Raw genomic sequence first — 17,152 nt, forward strand, 5'->3', positions numbered from 1 at the left:
AGTGAACAACAACAAAAATACCATTAAATGCATAATTAGTTAAAAAAAAAATGGCCTTATCTATACGAATGTAGGACAGAAAGTCACAGGACAAAAAGTCACAGACAAAAAGTCACGGACAAAAGGTCACAGGACAAAAAGTCACAATTCATTTTTTTATACTTTTTTCTTTGAATAAAAAATGCTTATCTCTAAAATATATTTTTGTATTTCTCTTGAACTATTGTATAAAATCTAACTTTGAAAACAAAATTTATCCAAAAAATATCAAAGTAAATCAAATAATTGTTAAGAAAACAAAATGTCAAAGTGGCTCAGCACTTAAATGGCTTCATAATGCCAAGAAATCTTTCTTTTGCATGATTAAAATTAAATAAATCTTCATTTTTTAAGTATAAAGACACATTTTCTAAACTTTAATATGTATATATGTATTAAAAAGTAAATATTTCAAGATATTTCTCTTATATTATTCAAACAATTGTCAACATATTATTTGTGACTTTTTGTCCTTCCAAATTTGTGACTTTATGTCCTGTGACTTTTTGTCCTGTGACTTTCTGTCCGTTTACCATCTAAACTACGCCGCATTTTTGCGCCTGACCCAAGTCAGGAGCCTCTGGCCTTTGTTAGTCTTGTATTATTTTAATTTTAGTTTCTTGTGTACAATTTGGAAATTAGGAATTTCTCGCTACATTGAAGACCTGTTGGTGACCTTCTGCTGTTTTTTTTTCTATGGTCGGGTTGTTGTCTCTTTGGCACATTCCCCATTTCCATTCTCAATTTTATTCGTCATGTACAACATTCTTTTAAATATGTCTCTATGTTCACAATGACGATCAATGACTGAGGCTGCATGGACTAATAATCTAAGGTGGCCTGTTGCTATTAGTTTTTAACAAACAGATTTAATCAAATGATCACCATTACTATTACAACTTAGTTTTATACACAGTCTTGTCCCTTTTGAAATGAAAATGAAAGTAGAATCCCGCGGAATCTCGTTTTGAAAATTCTTAGGGGAAGGTCTAAAACGCGGAAGTGAAAAATTGGTGTATTATAACTAATATCTTTGGAACCGCTAAAGCTAGATTGATAAATAAAACTGATTTTGAAAGCTAATGTAATAGAATATCAGATAAAATTAAAATATAGTATATTTAAACATGACTTTTTACCGAAAAGTTGACCGGAAGTCTTTCTTAGCGTGACTCTGGCAACACATTTTTGAACATTAAAACTTAAATTCACGAAAAAGCATATAACCCGGTCAAAATCTGTCAATTGATTCTTAAAGACAATTTAATGACAAATAACATCATATAAAGAAAAATATGAATACATTACGTAAAAAGGGTAAAAAGTTGATCGGAAGTCACCCTTGTATAGAAATGATGAAGTCAAATTTTCAACTTTGAACTAAAATTCACAAAAAAATTAAAAAGCCCGGTCAAAATCAAGAACATGACTCTGTAAAACAATTTAATGACAAATAATATGATATAAAAAGAAATATAAATACATTACGTAAAAAGGGTAAAAAGTTGACCGGAAGTCCCCCTTGTATATTAATGATGAAGTTAAATTTTCCACTTTGACCTAAAATTTCTAAACTATTGGGACCAAAACTCCCAAAATCAATCCCAACCTTCCTTTTGTGGTCATAAACCTTGTGTTCAAATTTCATAGATTTCTATTTGCTTATACTAATGTTATAGTGCAAAAACCATGCCTCTTCAGACGACAACGACGATGACGACGCCAACGTCATACCAAATTTTTGCAGTCGTATAAAAAATGTAATTCAGGGCAATAATTCATGTAAGGAGACATCTGATAATTATGGCGGACATAGAAAGAACTTGACATTGTGATCATTTTTGTTAATGTCAGATTTTCAAGATACAATAAAATAAATGCATTTACCCTTCTGTCCTATTCCTATCCATGGCTGTCATGTTGATTGGTTGACAAGAAGGAAGGAACAAAATGCACAAACTTATATATTCTAGGTAACCTAAGGATCATGCAGCTAAAGTTTGGTAGATATTGGTTCAGGGTTTTATAAGAGCTTTTTATAATCATTTACGACGATAAACACCATGAAAATGAGGTCAAGGTCAGATAACACCAACCTGATGAACATATACACCTTACAGTCATTTGATACACCAAATATAGTAAACCAATATCATACAGTATTAGAAAAACCATGGAAGTATTGTCAATATAATACTTCCATGGAAAAAAAAACACACAAAAACTTAACTATAACCACGGAACCATAAAAATGAGGTCAAGGTGAGATGACACCTACCAGTTGGACATGTACAACTTACAGACATTCCAAACACCAAATATAGAAGACGTAGTGCTTATAGCATCTAGACTTAACCATTAACCCTTAACCTTGTTCACTGATCCATGAAATGAGGTATGTGAAGTGGAAACTGTCTGCCGGCCATGAAAATTGCAAAGTATGCACATACCAAATACAGTTATCCTATTACTCATAATACTTAAAATCTTTTTTTTTTTTAAGTAGTCACTGAACCAAGAAAATGAAGTCAAGGACAATAGATATAAGAAGATGTGGTATGAGTGCCAATGAGACAACTCTCCATCCAAGTCACAATTTATAAAAGTAAATCATTATAGGTCAAGGTACAGTCTTCAACACTGAGACTAGGCTCACCCGAACAGCAGCCTATAAAGGGCCCAAGTAATTACTAGTTTTAAACCATTCAAACAGGGGAAAAAACGGTCTAATCTGTATAAAAACAAGAAACGAGAAATACTTATGAACCACATTAGCAGACGACAACCACTGAACATCAGATTCCTGACTTAGGACAGGTGCAAACAATTACAGTGGGATAAAATGCACATATGACAGAAGGAAACTTCATAACATATTAAAGGCATCTATATACAAAGTATGAAGGATCCAGGTCTTTTACCTTCTGCAATATAAAGCTTTTAAGATGTTAGCTAATTACGCCACCGCCGCCAGACCAATATCCCTATGTCGATCTTTCTGCAACAGAAATCACAGGCTCAACAAAAACAAGAATCAGTTTGAAAGGATTGAAGAATAAATGTAAAATAAGGCAAATGAGAAAACCAACAAAACGGACTCATTTATGTCTTAGGTATAATTAAGCAAATTGCAAAACCAAAAGCTCAAACACACCAAACGAATTAACACTACCTGTTATATTCCCAACCCAGTACAGACATTTTGTTATGTAGAATATAGTGGACTTACACTGGTTTTACAGCCAGCCAAATCTCACTTGTATGACAGTTCCAAAAAAAATCATAAAATTGAAGTATTACAAAACAGTATTATAATAATTTATTATCAATATTGCACATAAACAAATAGTATAATTAACAACATATGATATAATGAAACAACCAGGAATGTCGATAATTAACATAAATTTTCAAGAATTAATATTCAATTAATTGTTTAATTTAAGTTTTATTAAATGCTTAGCGAGAGTTGTATTATTTTTAGGACTTTTAAATGATCAGCACATGTCATTATTTAAACAATCTGGAATCTTGGATTCCCCTTTTTCCACAATAAAATAAAGAATACGCACACAAAAACAGTTTATAACATACATCATCCAGCCTCAAGCCAAATAAAAATATATGTGTGGTTCCAGTAACCCTACCGTCCCTACTTTTTTGGCTTAAAAATAGCCTACCCTAAACATTTTATTGTCATTTTTCGTTAAGCACTGTTAAAAGTCAGAATGTTGCTCCCATAGACTCAATGTAAAAAAAAACATCAAATAAAAAAAATTCCCTACCTACCTACCCTAACTATTTTTCAGATGTAACTGGAACCACACATACTTTTTTATTTGGCCTCATATAACTAGAGGCTCTAAAGAGCCTGTGTCGCTCACCTTGGTCTATGTGAATATTAAACAAAGGACGCAGATGGATTCATGACAAAATTGTGTTTTTGTGATGGTGATGTGTTTGTACATCTTACTTTACTGAACATTCTTACTGCTTACAATTATCTCTATTTATAATGAACTTGGCCCAGTAGTTTCAGAGGAGAAGATTTTTGTAAAAGATAAATAAGATTTACGAAAAATGGTTAAAAATTGACTATAAAGGGCAATAACTCCTAAAGGGGTTAACTGACCATTTCAATCATGTTGACTTATTTGTAAATCTTACTTTGCCCAACATTATTGCTGTTTACAGTTTATCTCTATCTATAATAATATTCAAGATAATAACCAAAAACGGTGAAATTTCCTTAAAGTTACCAATTCTGGGGCAGCAACCCAACAACAGGTTGTCCGATTCATCTGAAAATTTCAGGGCAGATAGATCTTGAACTGATAATCAATTTTATTCCATATCAGATTAGCTCTAAATGCTTTGGTTTTTGAGTTATAAGCCAAAAACTGCATTTTACCCCTATGTTCTATTTTTAGCCATGGCGGCCATCTTGGTTGGTTGGCGGGGTCACGCCACACATTTTTTAAACTAGATACCCCAATGATGATTGTGGCCAAGTTTGGTATAATTTGGCCCAGCAGTTTCAGAGGAGAAGATTTTTGTAAAAGTTAACGACGACGGACGCCGGACGCAAAGTGAACAAAAAACAAATATGTAACGCAGCAACAAACGACAACCACTGAATTAAAGACTCCTGACTTTGGACAGGCACATACATACAGAATGTGGCGAGGTTAAACATGTTAGCGGAATCCCAACCCTCCCCTTAACCTTGGACAGTGGTGTAACAGTACAACATAAGAACGAACTATACAAAGTTGAAAAAGGCTTAACTCATCAGATAGATACAAATAGAAATACATCTAACAAAAACAGAGAGTGGACGTGACCGAGTACTTGTACATCCCATAAAAAAAGACACTCAGTACAGATCTGAGAGTACTCGCAGTTACTGACAGCTAGTTCAATGCCAATTACAACTAATAAAAAGTAATGCATCTGAGACTAAATTATCAATCATTACACATCCAGCAGCACGGTAAACAACATCTCCGTAAAAATGAGGATGTGCTATCCCTTTGGAAATAAGTTTTCTACAGGTAGAACCAAACTTCAAAACCAAATCTAGAATCATTTAGTAAAGATTTTAAGTGATTTGTGGTAACGAAATCCCTGACTTAATAATTTACCAGTAATACATATATTTCGTTCATTAAAATCCAAAACGTTACAACAGACACGGGCAAAGCGGAGGAGTTGTGATATACAAACACCGTAAGATAGTACCAAAGGAACATCACCATTTAAACAAGAGGCTCTTAAGAGCCTGAATCGCTCACCTTAAATTTTTTGCTTAAATCTTCCATGAATGATTATTTTGGGTTTTCAATTTATATAAATGGTTCTTCGATTCTGTCATATCTTCTTCAAAAGCAAAAACAAGAGTGGACACACTGAAATGTCTCGTTTGTCTCGTGTTCATAATATAATTTATGATGAAAGTATAAAAAAACATTGTATACCCAAAGCATTACATTATTGCTGTTTACAGTTTATCTACATCTATAATAATATTCAAGATAATAACCAAAAACAGCAAAATTTCCTTAAAATTACCAATTCAGGGGCGGCAACCCAACAACGGGTTGTCCGATTCATCTGACAATTTCAGGGCAGATAGATTTTTACCTGATAAACAATTTTACCTCGTGTCAGATTTGCTCTAAATGCTTTGGTTTTTGAGTTATAAGCTAAAAACTGCATTTTACCCCTATGTTCTACTTTTAGCCATGGCGGCCATCTTGGTTGGTTAGCCGGGTCACCGGACACAATTTTTAAACTAAATACCCTAATAATGATTTTGGCCATGTTTGGTTAAATTTGGCCCAGTAGTTTCAGAGGAGAAGATTTTTGTAAAAGATAGCTAAGATTTACAGAAAATGGTTAAAAATTGACTATAAAGGGCCATAACTCCTAAAGGGGTCAACTGACCATTTCGGTCATGTTGACATATTTGTACATCTTACTTTGCTGAACATTTTTGCTGTTTACAGTTTATCTCTATCTATAATAATATTCATGATAATAACCAAAAACAGCAAAATTTCCTTAAAATAACCAATTCAGAGGCAGCAACCTAACAATCGGTTGTCTGATTCATCTGAAAATTTCAGGGCAGATAGATCTTGACCTGATAAACAATTTTACTCCGTCAGATTTGCTCTAAATGCTTTGGTTTTTGAGTTATAAGCTAAAACTGCCTTTTACCCCTATGTTCTATTTTTAGCCATGACGGCCATGTTTTTTTATGAAATGAGAATTAAAACACAAACTTTATTTTAGATATCCTAGGAATCAATCAGATGAAGTTTGGTTTGAATTGGTTCAGTAGTTTCAGAGGAGAAGATCTTTGAAATAGTTTACGACGGACGGACGACGACGGACGCCAAGTGATGGCAAAAGCTCACATTTCCTTTTGGAAAGGTAAGCTAAAAAGGAAAATTAACAATAAGGAACGAAGTATGGAAAGCAAAACAAATACTTTTAAAGTTATCATTACACATGAGCATATAAATCAATACTTTTCGCTTGGGTTTGGATGACTTTTAAATAAAACGACCATAAACTCAATTAAAATCAACAAAGCACTAAAATGACCTTTAATATTAAACTTTTTTTGGGCAATTTTATCAAGGACTATCAAGTGAGATGTAAATATTTCTGTACTTAACTTTTAAATTCCACATATTTTTTTTTCATGTTTTTTAAAAGTTCAATATCCTTATAAATGCATCAATATCCCATATCCCATTTACTTTTAGGACAAATATCCCATATCCCTAAAATTAAAATGGCAAATATTCCGTATCCCAATATACCCTATACAAGCCTCTGCAATGAAGTTAGAATTTTTTACACTGCTTATTTGACAAAATCTTATAGTAAAAATAAAATGATGACAAAGGATCATTTTTGTATGTCATTTGTTTCATTTCAAAATGAGAAATAATATCTAACTGAAACTTACACTGCTTATTTCCTATTCCCTATTCGTTACCTATTCCCTATTCCCTATTCGTTACTTGTTCCCTATTCCCTATCGTTACCTATTCGTTACTTATTCTCTATTCCCTATTCGTTACCTATTCTCTATTCCCTATTTGTTACCTATTCCCTATTCCCTATTCGTTACCTATATTCGTTACTTATTCCCTATTCCCTATCGTTACCTATTCGTTACTTATTCCCTATTCCTTATTCGTTACTTATTCGATTTTTGATAGCCTTCCTCCTTTTTAAAAAAAAAAACTGCTTTATGTCCGTATGTTTGAAGATGGATCTTGGTTCGAAGGGATGAAATCACCGTGTTAGCGCTTGTATAAAAAAAGAAGATGTGGTATAATTGCCAATGAGACAACACCCCACAATAGACCAAAATGACACAGATATTGTCAACTATAGGTCACTGTACGGCCTTCAACAATGAGCATAGCCCAAACCTATAAAAGGCCCAGACATGACAATCTCAAACAATTCAAACAACAAAACTAACGGCCGTATTTCATACACAAAAAAATAAACGGAAAACAAATATGTAACACAAAAACAAACGATAACTACTTAATTTCAGGCTCTTGTCTAGGGACAGGCACATACTAACATAATGTGGTGGGGTTAAACATGTTAGCAGGGTGTACATCGTTTCGGAGCATGCTATAACCTTGTTTAATTCGTTCCATTACTCGCTTATAATACGTGTATCATATACGTTGCACCTTTTAAAACATGATTTTCCATTGTTTTGTTGTCTCTGGTGGTAAATTTGGGTTCTTAGAGGTGATATGACTCTATAAGCGCATATGTACCCGTTCCAGCGCTCGGTTAATACCCTGTTACCTATTCGTTACCTATTCACTTATAATACGTTTGTTATACATTGCACCTTTTAGAAAAGATTTTCAATTGTGTCCATGTCTCTGGTGGTAACAATGTGTTCTTAGAGATGAAATGACCCTATTAGCGCGGATGTACCCGTTCCAGCGCTCGGTTAATACCCTGTTACCTATTCACTTTTAATACGTTTGTTGTACATTGCACCTTTTAGAACAGGATTTTCAATTGTGTCCATGTCTCTGGTGGTAACAATGTGTTCTTAGAGATGAAATGACCCTATTAGCGTGCATGTACCAGTTCCAGCTCTCGGTTAATACCCTGTTACCTATTCGTTACCTATTCACTTATAATACGTTTGTTGTATGTTGCACCTTTTAGAAAAGGATTTTCAATTGTGTCCATGTCTCTGGTTATAACAATGTGTTCTTAGAGATGAAATGTGTTCTTAAAGATGAAATGACCCGCTCGGTTAACTTATTCGTTCCTTAATCGCTTTTAATACGCGTGGTTTACGTTGCACCTTGAAATAAATCGTTTTTTAATTTGTGTTCATGTCTCTGGTGGTAATTATGTGTTCTCTGAGTTGAAAAAAAACTATTAGCGCATATGTACCCATTTCGGTTCTTAGAGGTGAAATAACCCTAATAGAACATATCTTCCCGTTTCAGCGCTCGACTCAGTGATACCCTGTTACTTATTCGTTCCTTATTCGCTTTTAAAACGTGTGTTATGCGTTACACTTTAAAAAAGAAATATTTTTGTGTCTCTGGTGGTAACTGTCGGTTCTTAGAAGTGAAATAACCCTAATAGAACATATGTACCCGTTTCAGCGCTCGACTGATACCCTGTTACTTATTCGTTCCTTATTCGATTTTAACACGCGTGGTATACGCTGCACCTTGGAATAAATCGATTAGAACACATTATTACCACCAGAGAAATGAACACAATTAAAAAACGATTTATTTCAAGGTGCAACGTATACCCTGCGCATTAAAAGCGAATAAGGAAAGAATAAGTAACAGGGTATCAGTCGAGCGCTGAAACGGGTACATATATTCTATTAGGGTAATTTCACCTCTAAGAACCAACAGTTACCAACAGAGACACAAAGCTATGATACTGTGTGGAAGTGAATGTCAACCAAGCCTACATGCACGAATGCAACTAGCGATGAAAACTAACTATGGCATCAATATTCAATTTTTACGAAGTTTTTGGATTATAAAATTAAAAAATTGTTATGTTTTTAGATAAAGTTTTTGTATTATTGAAACATTATATACCCTTCCGGAGCACCTGAGATCACCCCTAGTTTTTGTTGGGGTTCGTGTTGTTTATTCTTTAGTTTTCTATGTTGTGTCATGTGTACTATTGTTTTTCTGTTTGTCTTTTACATTTTTAGCCATGGCGTTGTCAGTTTGTTTTAGATTAATGAGTTTGACTGTCCCTTTGGTGTCTTTCGTCCCTCTTTTATAATGTAATTTGAAAAAAAAAATATACCTATATGGTCCAAATACTCATCTGGTCCGGCCCGTTAATAACCAAACGAGTATTATACTCATATGGTCATGACCATACCCGTATGGTCCAAATACTCATATGGTCCGGAACATATATAATGAACGCATTTCTAACCCTTTTGAAACCATAAAGCACATGCATATGTATAAAGAAAATTGCAAAAGATTTATATTTTTTTTTATTAGATACTATAATCAATAACAGATAAGAATAACAATACATTAAATCATTCGAAAACTGTTCATCTCAAAATGTTTACATGTTCAATAAATGTTCAATACTGTTCAATCACACAATTGACCACTGAGCGTTTTTCAGCTCTATTGTTTTTTTTTACAATACATTCAATTTTTACTTGAGGTCAACAATGTTAATTTTAGAACTGTATTTTCTTCAATTTAAGTACCTTGCTTAACTGCAAAAAAGATATGTTTTAGGAAAACAAAGTTCTCAATCCCAACTTCGAAGATATTTATAAATATCTTGTTTTGGACCACTTGGTATTTTTTGCAATTTATTTTAATGTTATGATAATGTACTTCAAAGGTTAGTTTTATTTATAGAGGAGATTAAAAAATGCAGAAGAATATAAGCTCTCTAAATATAAAAATGCTGTATATTATATTCCCATGAAGCATTTAAAATAAGAAAAGCAAAACCTGAACCTCGTTGGCATTTTGACTGTCCCTCTGGTATCTTTCGTCCCTCTTTTTTAGATATCCATGATTTATCCTTATTCTGTACATGGGATTTGAAAACTGACATGTATTCTTTTAACTTGGGACCTCAATCAAAATATTTCCATAGCTTAACTCACCTGGGTTTATAGGTCCAGGCAATAACCTACCAGTTGTACCTTATGAGGACAAAACCTTTGCCGCAGGGATTTTTTTTATAAATTAAAGAGGGGAAGTGGTAGGGTCACCCTACCCCAAATTGGCACCTCAATCAACTCCCAAAATCAATCCCAACCTGCCTTTTGTGGTCATAAACTTTGTGTCAAAATTTCATAGATTTCTATTTGCTTAAACTAAAGTTATAGTGCGAAAACTAAGAAAATGCTTATTTGGGCCCTTTTTGGCCCCTAATTCCTAAACTGTTGGGACCAAAACTTACAAAATCAATCCAAACCTTCCTTTTATGGTCTTGCTGTTTAAATTGCATAGAATAGATTTCTATTTACTTAAACTAAAGTTATAGTGCGAAAACCAAAAGTATTTGGACGACGACGACAATGCCAACGTGATACCAATATACGACCAAAAAATTAAAATTTTTGCGGTCGTATAAAAAAGTTAAAACACTTTACCCATCTTGGTCGTTGGGTCCAAACAACCTTAGGTAATTCCCTATCATTTGTACTTATTGTTGACAAAGCTGTGCCGTAGGGAATTTTTGATAAATTAAAGGTGGGAGGTGGTAACACTACCCAAACTTTAAACCTTATAAAACCTTACCCACCTTGGTCCCATCATTTGTACTAAGTGTGGACAAAACCTTTCCCGAGGGGATTTTTTTTTATGCATTGCAGAATAAAGGAGGTTGTTTCACCCTACCATAACTTTGGAACTCAACTAAAATAGTCCCACCTTTTACCACCTGGGGATTCGGGTCAAAGCAACCTTAGGCAATTGGCTATTATTGGTACCGTGTGTGGATAAAAGCTTAGCATAAGGTTGTCTTAAACACATTTCATTTACCTTAAACTTCTCATTTCCTCTTGCTAAACTGCATCTGCTATGATTCTTTAATATGTACACATGTATGAATTTAAATGAAAATTTACACATACTATGCACATCTTTCAACATAGGTAAAACTATTTAGATATGCACAAAACGTTCACAGTATTTATCAACAGGTGAAGTGTTTACTAAAAAAGCAAAATGTACTGAAACGTCACCATGCGACGTCATCAAAACGTCATCTTTTTAAAATGATCAAATACAATATGTTACAAGTATCCATTTAAAAAAAAATAAAGAGAAAACATGGACAAATATCCAATTGTTCAAAATATTTGAAGAAATTAAAAAAAAGCTCTGTTATTACAATTTTGACAGTGCGAATTTAAGCATGGATGCAATTTGGGTACTCCTCATTTCAGAATCATTGATGGTTTGGAGGTCAGTTTAGACCAATTTTTCTATGATTCCATATGGATTAAAAATGAAATTGGTGTACTTCTATAATAAAGAAGGATACGGCTACAAAATAAACACAGAATGGAAATTTTTGTCTTTATCATAAAAAAACGTAGGTGAAAAAACTGTCAAAATAGGTGCAATTTGGGTACCGTCACGTTATATATATATATATACACCAAGTGGTCCATAATTTGTATCATGATTACATTAATACTTTCTTCTATTGCATGATTTGTACCCATTTGACACAGGCTGTTTTTGTTTTGTTTGATTCATCATTCCTAATAAGGCCGTTAGTTTTCTCGTTTGAATTGTTTTACATTTTCTTATCAGGGCCTTTTATAGCTTACTATGCGGTATGGGCTTTGCTCATTGTTGAAGGGCATGCGGTGACCTATAATTGTTAATGTTTGTGTCATTTTGGTCTTTTGTGGATAGTTGTCTCATTGGCAATCATACCACATCTTCTTTTTTATATTTGCACATCATTTTTTCCAAGTGTTATATGTCTTAAATTGTATTTTAAACTTAATTATCTTTTTCAATTAGAGCGTTCATTTTTTTGCATACACAGGTCCAAGTTCTACTTATTTTCATTCTTCTAAATAATCAAAATTTGACAATGTATTCATTGAAATGTATACTCAAGTAATTCAACAGTATAACCAAAATCATATATAAAATAGTGTATAATGTTGCAAAGCATGAGCCAATAAAAAACAGTATTGTGCCTGCATAATTTCTACTTTCAGAATGATAAAACAGAAAAAACTATATTGACAATCCTGTGTATTGTTAGCTTAATTTTGTTGTAAAATTTAATATAGAAAATGTGGAAAAATGATGAAAATTTTACAGATCATAACTATAAAACAACATTTTTGCTGTAAAATTAGTCAGTTGGCATTTCAACAACCAGACGTATAGTTTCGTCATTTGATCTAAATAATTTGTTTAATACTCCCGGACAGTTCGCATTTGAATTTCATTATTTCTCAAAAGATCACAATTTGAAGTTCGTTTGTCGTCATTTGAACGCATTTTCGTCACAATTGATATAAATTCCCATCAAAAACTTTGGACGTTTCCATTTGAAATAAGTTCCTGTACTTTACATGATTAAACATATTTATCCTTGTCAACACAAATCACAAAAAAAATCACAGACACTGGATTTCTAATACTAGTAGTATTTCTTTGTCTTTGAAGTCAAGTATAATTCAATATGTGGAAGATGATCTAGATGATTGAGATAATGAAACAATCACTGCATGCCTATTAGTATAAAACACAGTTGTCAGTGAATGCCTCGTACATGAGAGAGACTATGATCATGATGATATGATGGGATGTATACTGTTACATTCATCTAGATTTGGATATTCCTGAAATAAAAAAAAATATATTTGAAGAAGTATTACAACTTTAGTTAAAAGTTAAAGATGCAGGATGCAAAGTGATGAGAAAAGCTCACTTGGCCCTTCAGACCAGGTGAGCTAAAAATGGCAAAGTTTACTTAAAACTAATATGAGGCAGGCATTACCTGTAAATGGGGACGAAGTCTGTATGAATTATTTTTTTGTAACTTAAACATTTGTTAAAAAAAAAGAAACGGAAATACCGTAACGTTTCCGATTTTGGTTCTGTTGTTAAGGATTTTAGTTGTGACGTTATTTAAATTATGACGTCATATGCAATGTAAACAAAGAAACGCTATCATCAGGTAACGTTTTTTCATATCAAGGAATTATTAAAAATGAAATTGGTATTGCGCGTTCCTTCCTATTTTATACTAGACTGATAAATATATATTTTACTCAAAGTTTCATACAAACGAGACCGGAAAAAGAAAGTACATTGTACATTTCTGCGCATGTCCGGGATTTCAAACTAGAGGCTCTCAAGAGCCTGTATCGCTCACCTGATTCTACTTGGGTTTTTGAAATCATATAAAAAAATATAAATTTGGCTAAAAGTGACAACACAACCTCATACGGAAAGGAACATTCAGGCTATGTTTAATTTCATTCAAAAGTCCCCCACTGGCGGCCATCTTGATCGGCTACAAAGTAACAACACTTGGTCAGCAACTCATAAGGAACATTCATGCCATGTTTGGTTTCATTCCATTCAGTGGTTCTCTAACAGAAGTCATTTGTATGCATTTCCCATAGAGTCCTATGTTAAACTAAGTCCCCCGCTGGCTGCCATCTTGGATAATGGATCGGCTACAAAGTAACAACACTTGGTCAGCACCACATTAGGAACATTCATGCCATGTTTGATTTCATTCCATTCAGTGGTTCTCTAAAAGAAGTCATTTGTATGCATTTCCCATAGGGTCCTATGTTAAACTAAGTCCCCCGCTGGCGGCCATCTTGGATAATGGATCGGCTACAAAGTAACAACACTTGGTCAGCACCTCATAAGGAACATTCATGCTATGTTTGGTTTCATTCCATTCAGTGGTTCTCTAACAGAAGTCATTTGTATGCATTTCCCATAGAGTCCTATGTTAAACTAAGTCCCCCGCTGGCGGCCATCTTGGATAATGGATCAGCTTCAAAGTAACAACACTTGGTCAGCACCACATTAGGAACATTCATGCCATGTTTGATTTCATTCCATTCAGTGGTTCTCTAAAAGAAGTCATTTGTATGCATTTCCCATAGAGTCCTATGTTAAACTAAGTCCCCCGCTGGCGGCCATCTTGGATAATGGATCGGCTACAAAGTAACAACACTTGGTCAGCACCTCATAAGGAACATTCATGCTATGTTTGGTTTCATTCCATTCAGTGGTTCTCAAAAAGAAGTCATTTGTATGCATTTCCCATTGGGTCCTATGTTAAACTAAGTCCCCCGCTGGCGGCCATCTTGGATAATGGATCAGCTACAAAGTAACAACACTTGGTCCGCACCTCATAAGGAACATTCATGCCATGTTTGGTTTCATTCCATTCAGTGGTTCTCTAAAAGAAGTCATTTGTATGCATTTCCCATAGAGTCCTATGTTAAACTAAGTCCCCCGCTGGCGGCCATCTTGGATAATGGATCGGCTACAAAGTAACAACACTTGGTCAGCACCACATTAGGAACATTCATGCCATGTTTGATTTCATTCCATTCAGTGGTTCTCTAAAAGAAGTCATTTGTATGCATTTCCCATAGGGTCCTATGTTAAACTAAGTCCCCCGCTGGCGGCCATCTTGGATGATGGATCAGCTACATAGTAACAACACTTGGTCGGCACCTCATAAGGAACATTCATGCCATGTTTGGTTTTATTCCATTCAGTGGTTCTCTAAAAGAAGTCATTTGTATGCATTTCCCATAGGGTCCTATGTTAAACTAAGTCCCCCCGCTGGCGGCCATCTTGGATGATGGATCGGCTACAAAGTAACAACACTTGGTCAGCACCTCATAAGGAACATTCATGCCATGTTTGGTTTCATTCCATTCAGTGGTTCTCTAGAAGAAGTTCAAAATGTAAAAAGTTAACGACGACGACGACGATGGACGACGACGGACGACAACGACGGACGACGGACGCCAAGTGGTGAGAAAAGCTCACTTGGCCCTTCGGGCCAGGTGAGCTAAAAATGACATAAAAAAAATTGAACGATTTTGAGTTCATTACTTAAAACTACTAATTTAGAAGCAGGTTGTCTGATTCATTTGAAAATGTCAGGGCAGACAGATCTTGTCCTGATTAACAATATTACTCCATGTCAGATTTGATGTAAATGCTTTGGTTTCAGAGATTTAAGCCAAATCTACATTTTACCCTTATGTTCTATTTTTAGCTATGGAGGCCATTTTGGTTATATCTTTTAAACACTTTACCCCAATGATGATTGTGGCCAAGTTTGGTTAAGTTTGGCCCAGTAGTTTCAGAGGAGAAGATTTTTGTAAAAGTTCAGGCTAGGTGAGCTAAAAATAGCCAAATAATTTTGATGAGAGAAACCTGTGTTCAAAACCCATAACAATAAGTTTGTTTCACTTTTTTGTCATAATTCCATAAGATGTATCATCTCAAAGATTAAATGAACCTGTCAAAACATGGAAGTCATCAAGTTAAAGTTAAAATAATTTGGAATTTTCTTGTTTCATAAATAATAAAAAAATAAAAATCTTCCTTTTGGATATCAAATAGTTATCAAAGGTACCAGGATTATAATTTAGTACGCCAGACGCGTGTTTCGTCTACATAAGACTCATCAGTGATGCTCATATCAAAATATTTATAAAGCCAAACAAGTACAAAGTTGAATAGCATTGAGGATCCAAAATTCCAAAAAGTTGTGCCAAATACGGCTAAGGTAATCTATGCCTGGGATAAGAAAATCCTTAGTTTTTCGAAAAATTCAAAGTTTTGTAACAGGAAATTTATTAAAATGACCACATTATTGATATTCAAACAGGAATGCATGACAACTGATGAATTCCAGGAAGACAACTATGAGGATCTGTTTGTGAAATGACAATATAATGTTGTCTTTGTCTGTGGACAAAACTTGGATGAGAATACCATGCATTTTTTGTTTATAACTGTTGAGTAATTATATTTCAAGGATAACGAATTTAAGAAATGATGACAAAATAGCATACCTCTCATATTGCTAGAAATGTGAAACATATTTTTTTTTACATATTTGTGGTCTTGAAAGATATTTTTTACTTTTTTTTCCTACCGACCAACTTGACTTTTTAATGAGAAAAATATGTAAACCAGCAAAATTGAAAAACCCTGGCCTAACAGAAAATACATACAAAATTACACTGACATTTGTATAATATAGACATATATTTGGGAACAAGATTTATAAAGTAAATATCAAACTTTAAATGAATTTATAAAAAAAACCATTTTGACTATTTATTTTTTCTGATAATTCCATAATTATAGAATAAATACTTACTTCACCTCTGTTGTCCATAGAGGTCAACATTTGATTAAAATCAATAACAAGGTTATTGAAAGATGGTCGCCCTGATGGATTCTCATGCCAACAGGACTGCATCGTTTTATTAATTATTTCTGAAGCATATGGAGGTCTGCCCATTCTATGACCTTCTTTTAAAAGTTCAAATAATCTTTCCACAGGTACAGATGGATAAGGATTCCCTCCGAGTGTAAATATCTCCCACAACAATACTCCATAGGACCAACTATGAAAAAAAGATTAAAATTGTAAAGAACAAGGATTAATATATTTATGAATAAATTTAAATTACTTAGTGAATCAAAATATGCTTTTATTTCAACCATCTTTGCAATTTTTTTTTACTTGAAGCAAGGTCCTATAAAAATCAGTCATCATAAAGTATCTGTAAGGCCTTTTTTGGGGGAAAATATTACTGCTGTAGAACCTGTGATATAAATTCGTTAAGGTGGTACCCAACACTTTAACTAAAATTAATTTGGCTCCTTTAATTTTCTTAAAATGTTGACAAAGTATTTACTTTGACCCTTTGACAAAAATATAAAAATTTCAAAAAGTTTGAACCAACTGTTTTATCAGAAAAATTACACTGGTTATATAGCAGTTTGACAAACACTTATTTTGATCATTGAGAAGCTTAATACTCCCT

The 17,152-nt window shown here is 33.7% G+C and overlaps 1 long non-coding RNA gene across 1 annotated transcript; it reads right to left on the minus strand.

Moving 5' to 3' along the window:
- Positions 1 to 11,537: 11,537 nt before the first annotated feature.
- LOC143057740 (uncharacterized) lies at positions 11,538 to 16,820 on the minus strand. Its single transcript, XR_012972806.1, has 2 exons — positions 16,480 to 16,820; positions 11,538 to 12,943 (listed from the first exon to the last, which is right to left on the minus strand). It is a non-coding gene; the product is annotated as an uncharacterized LOC143057740 (long non-coding RNA).
- Between the last annotated feature and the right edge of the window lie 332 nt (positions 16,821 to 17,152).

This window comes from Mytilus galloprovincialis, chromosome 13 (assembly GCF_965363235.1).
Source record: "Mytilus galloprovincialis chromosome 13, xbMytGall1.hap1.1, whole genome shotgun sequence".
Classification (NCBI taxonomy): Eukaryota; Metazoa; Mollusca; class Bivalvia; order Mytilida; family Mytilidae; genus Mytilus; species Mytilus galloprovincialis.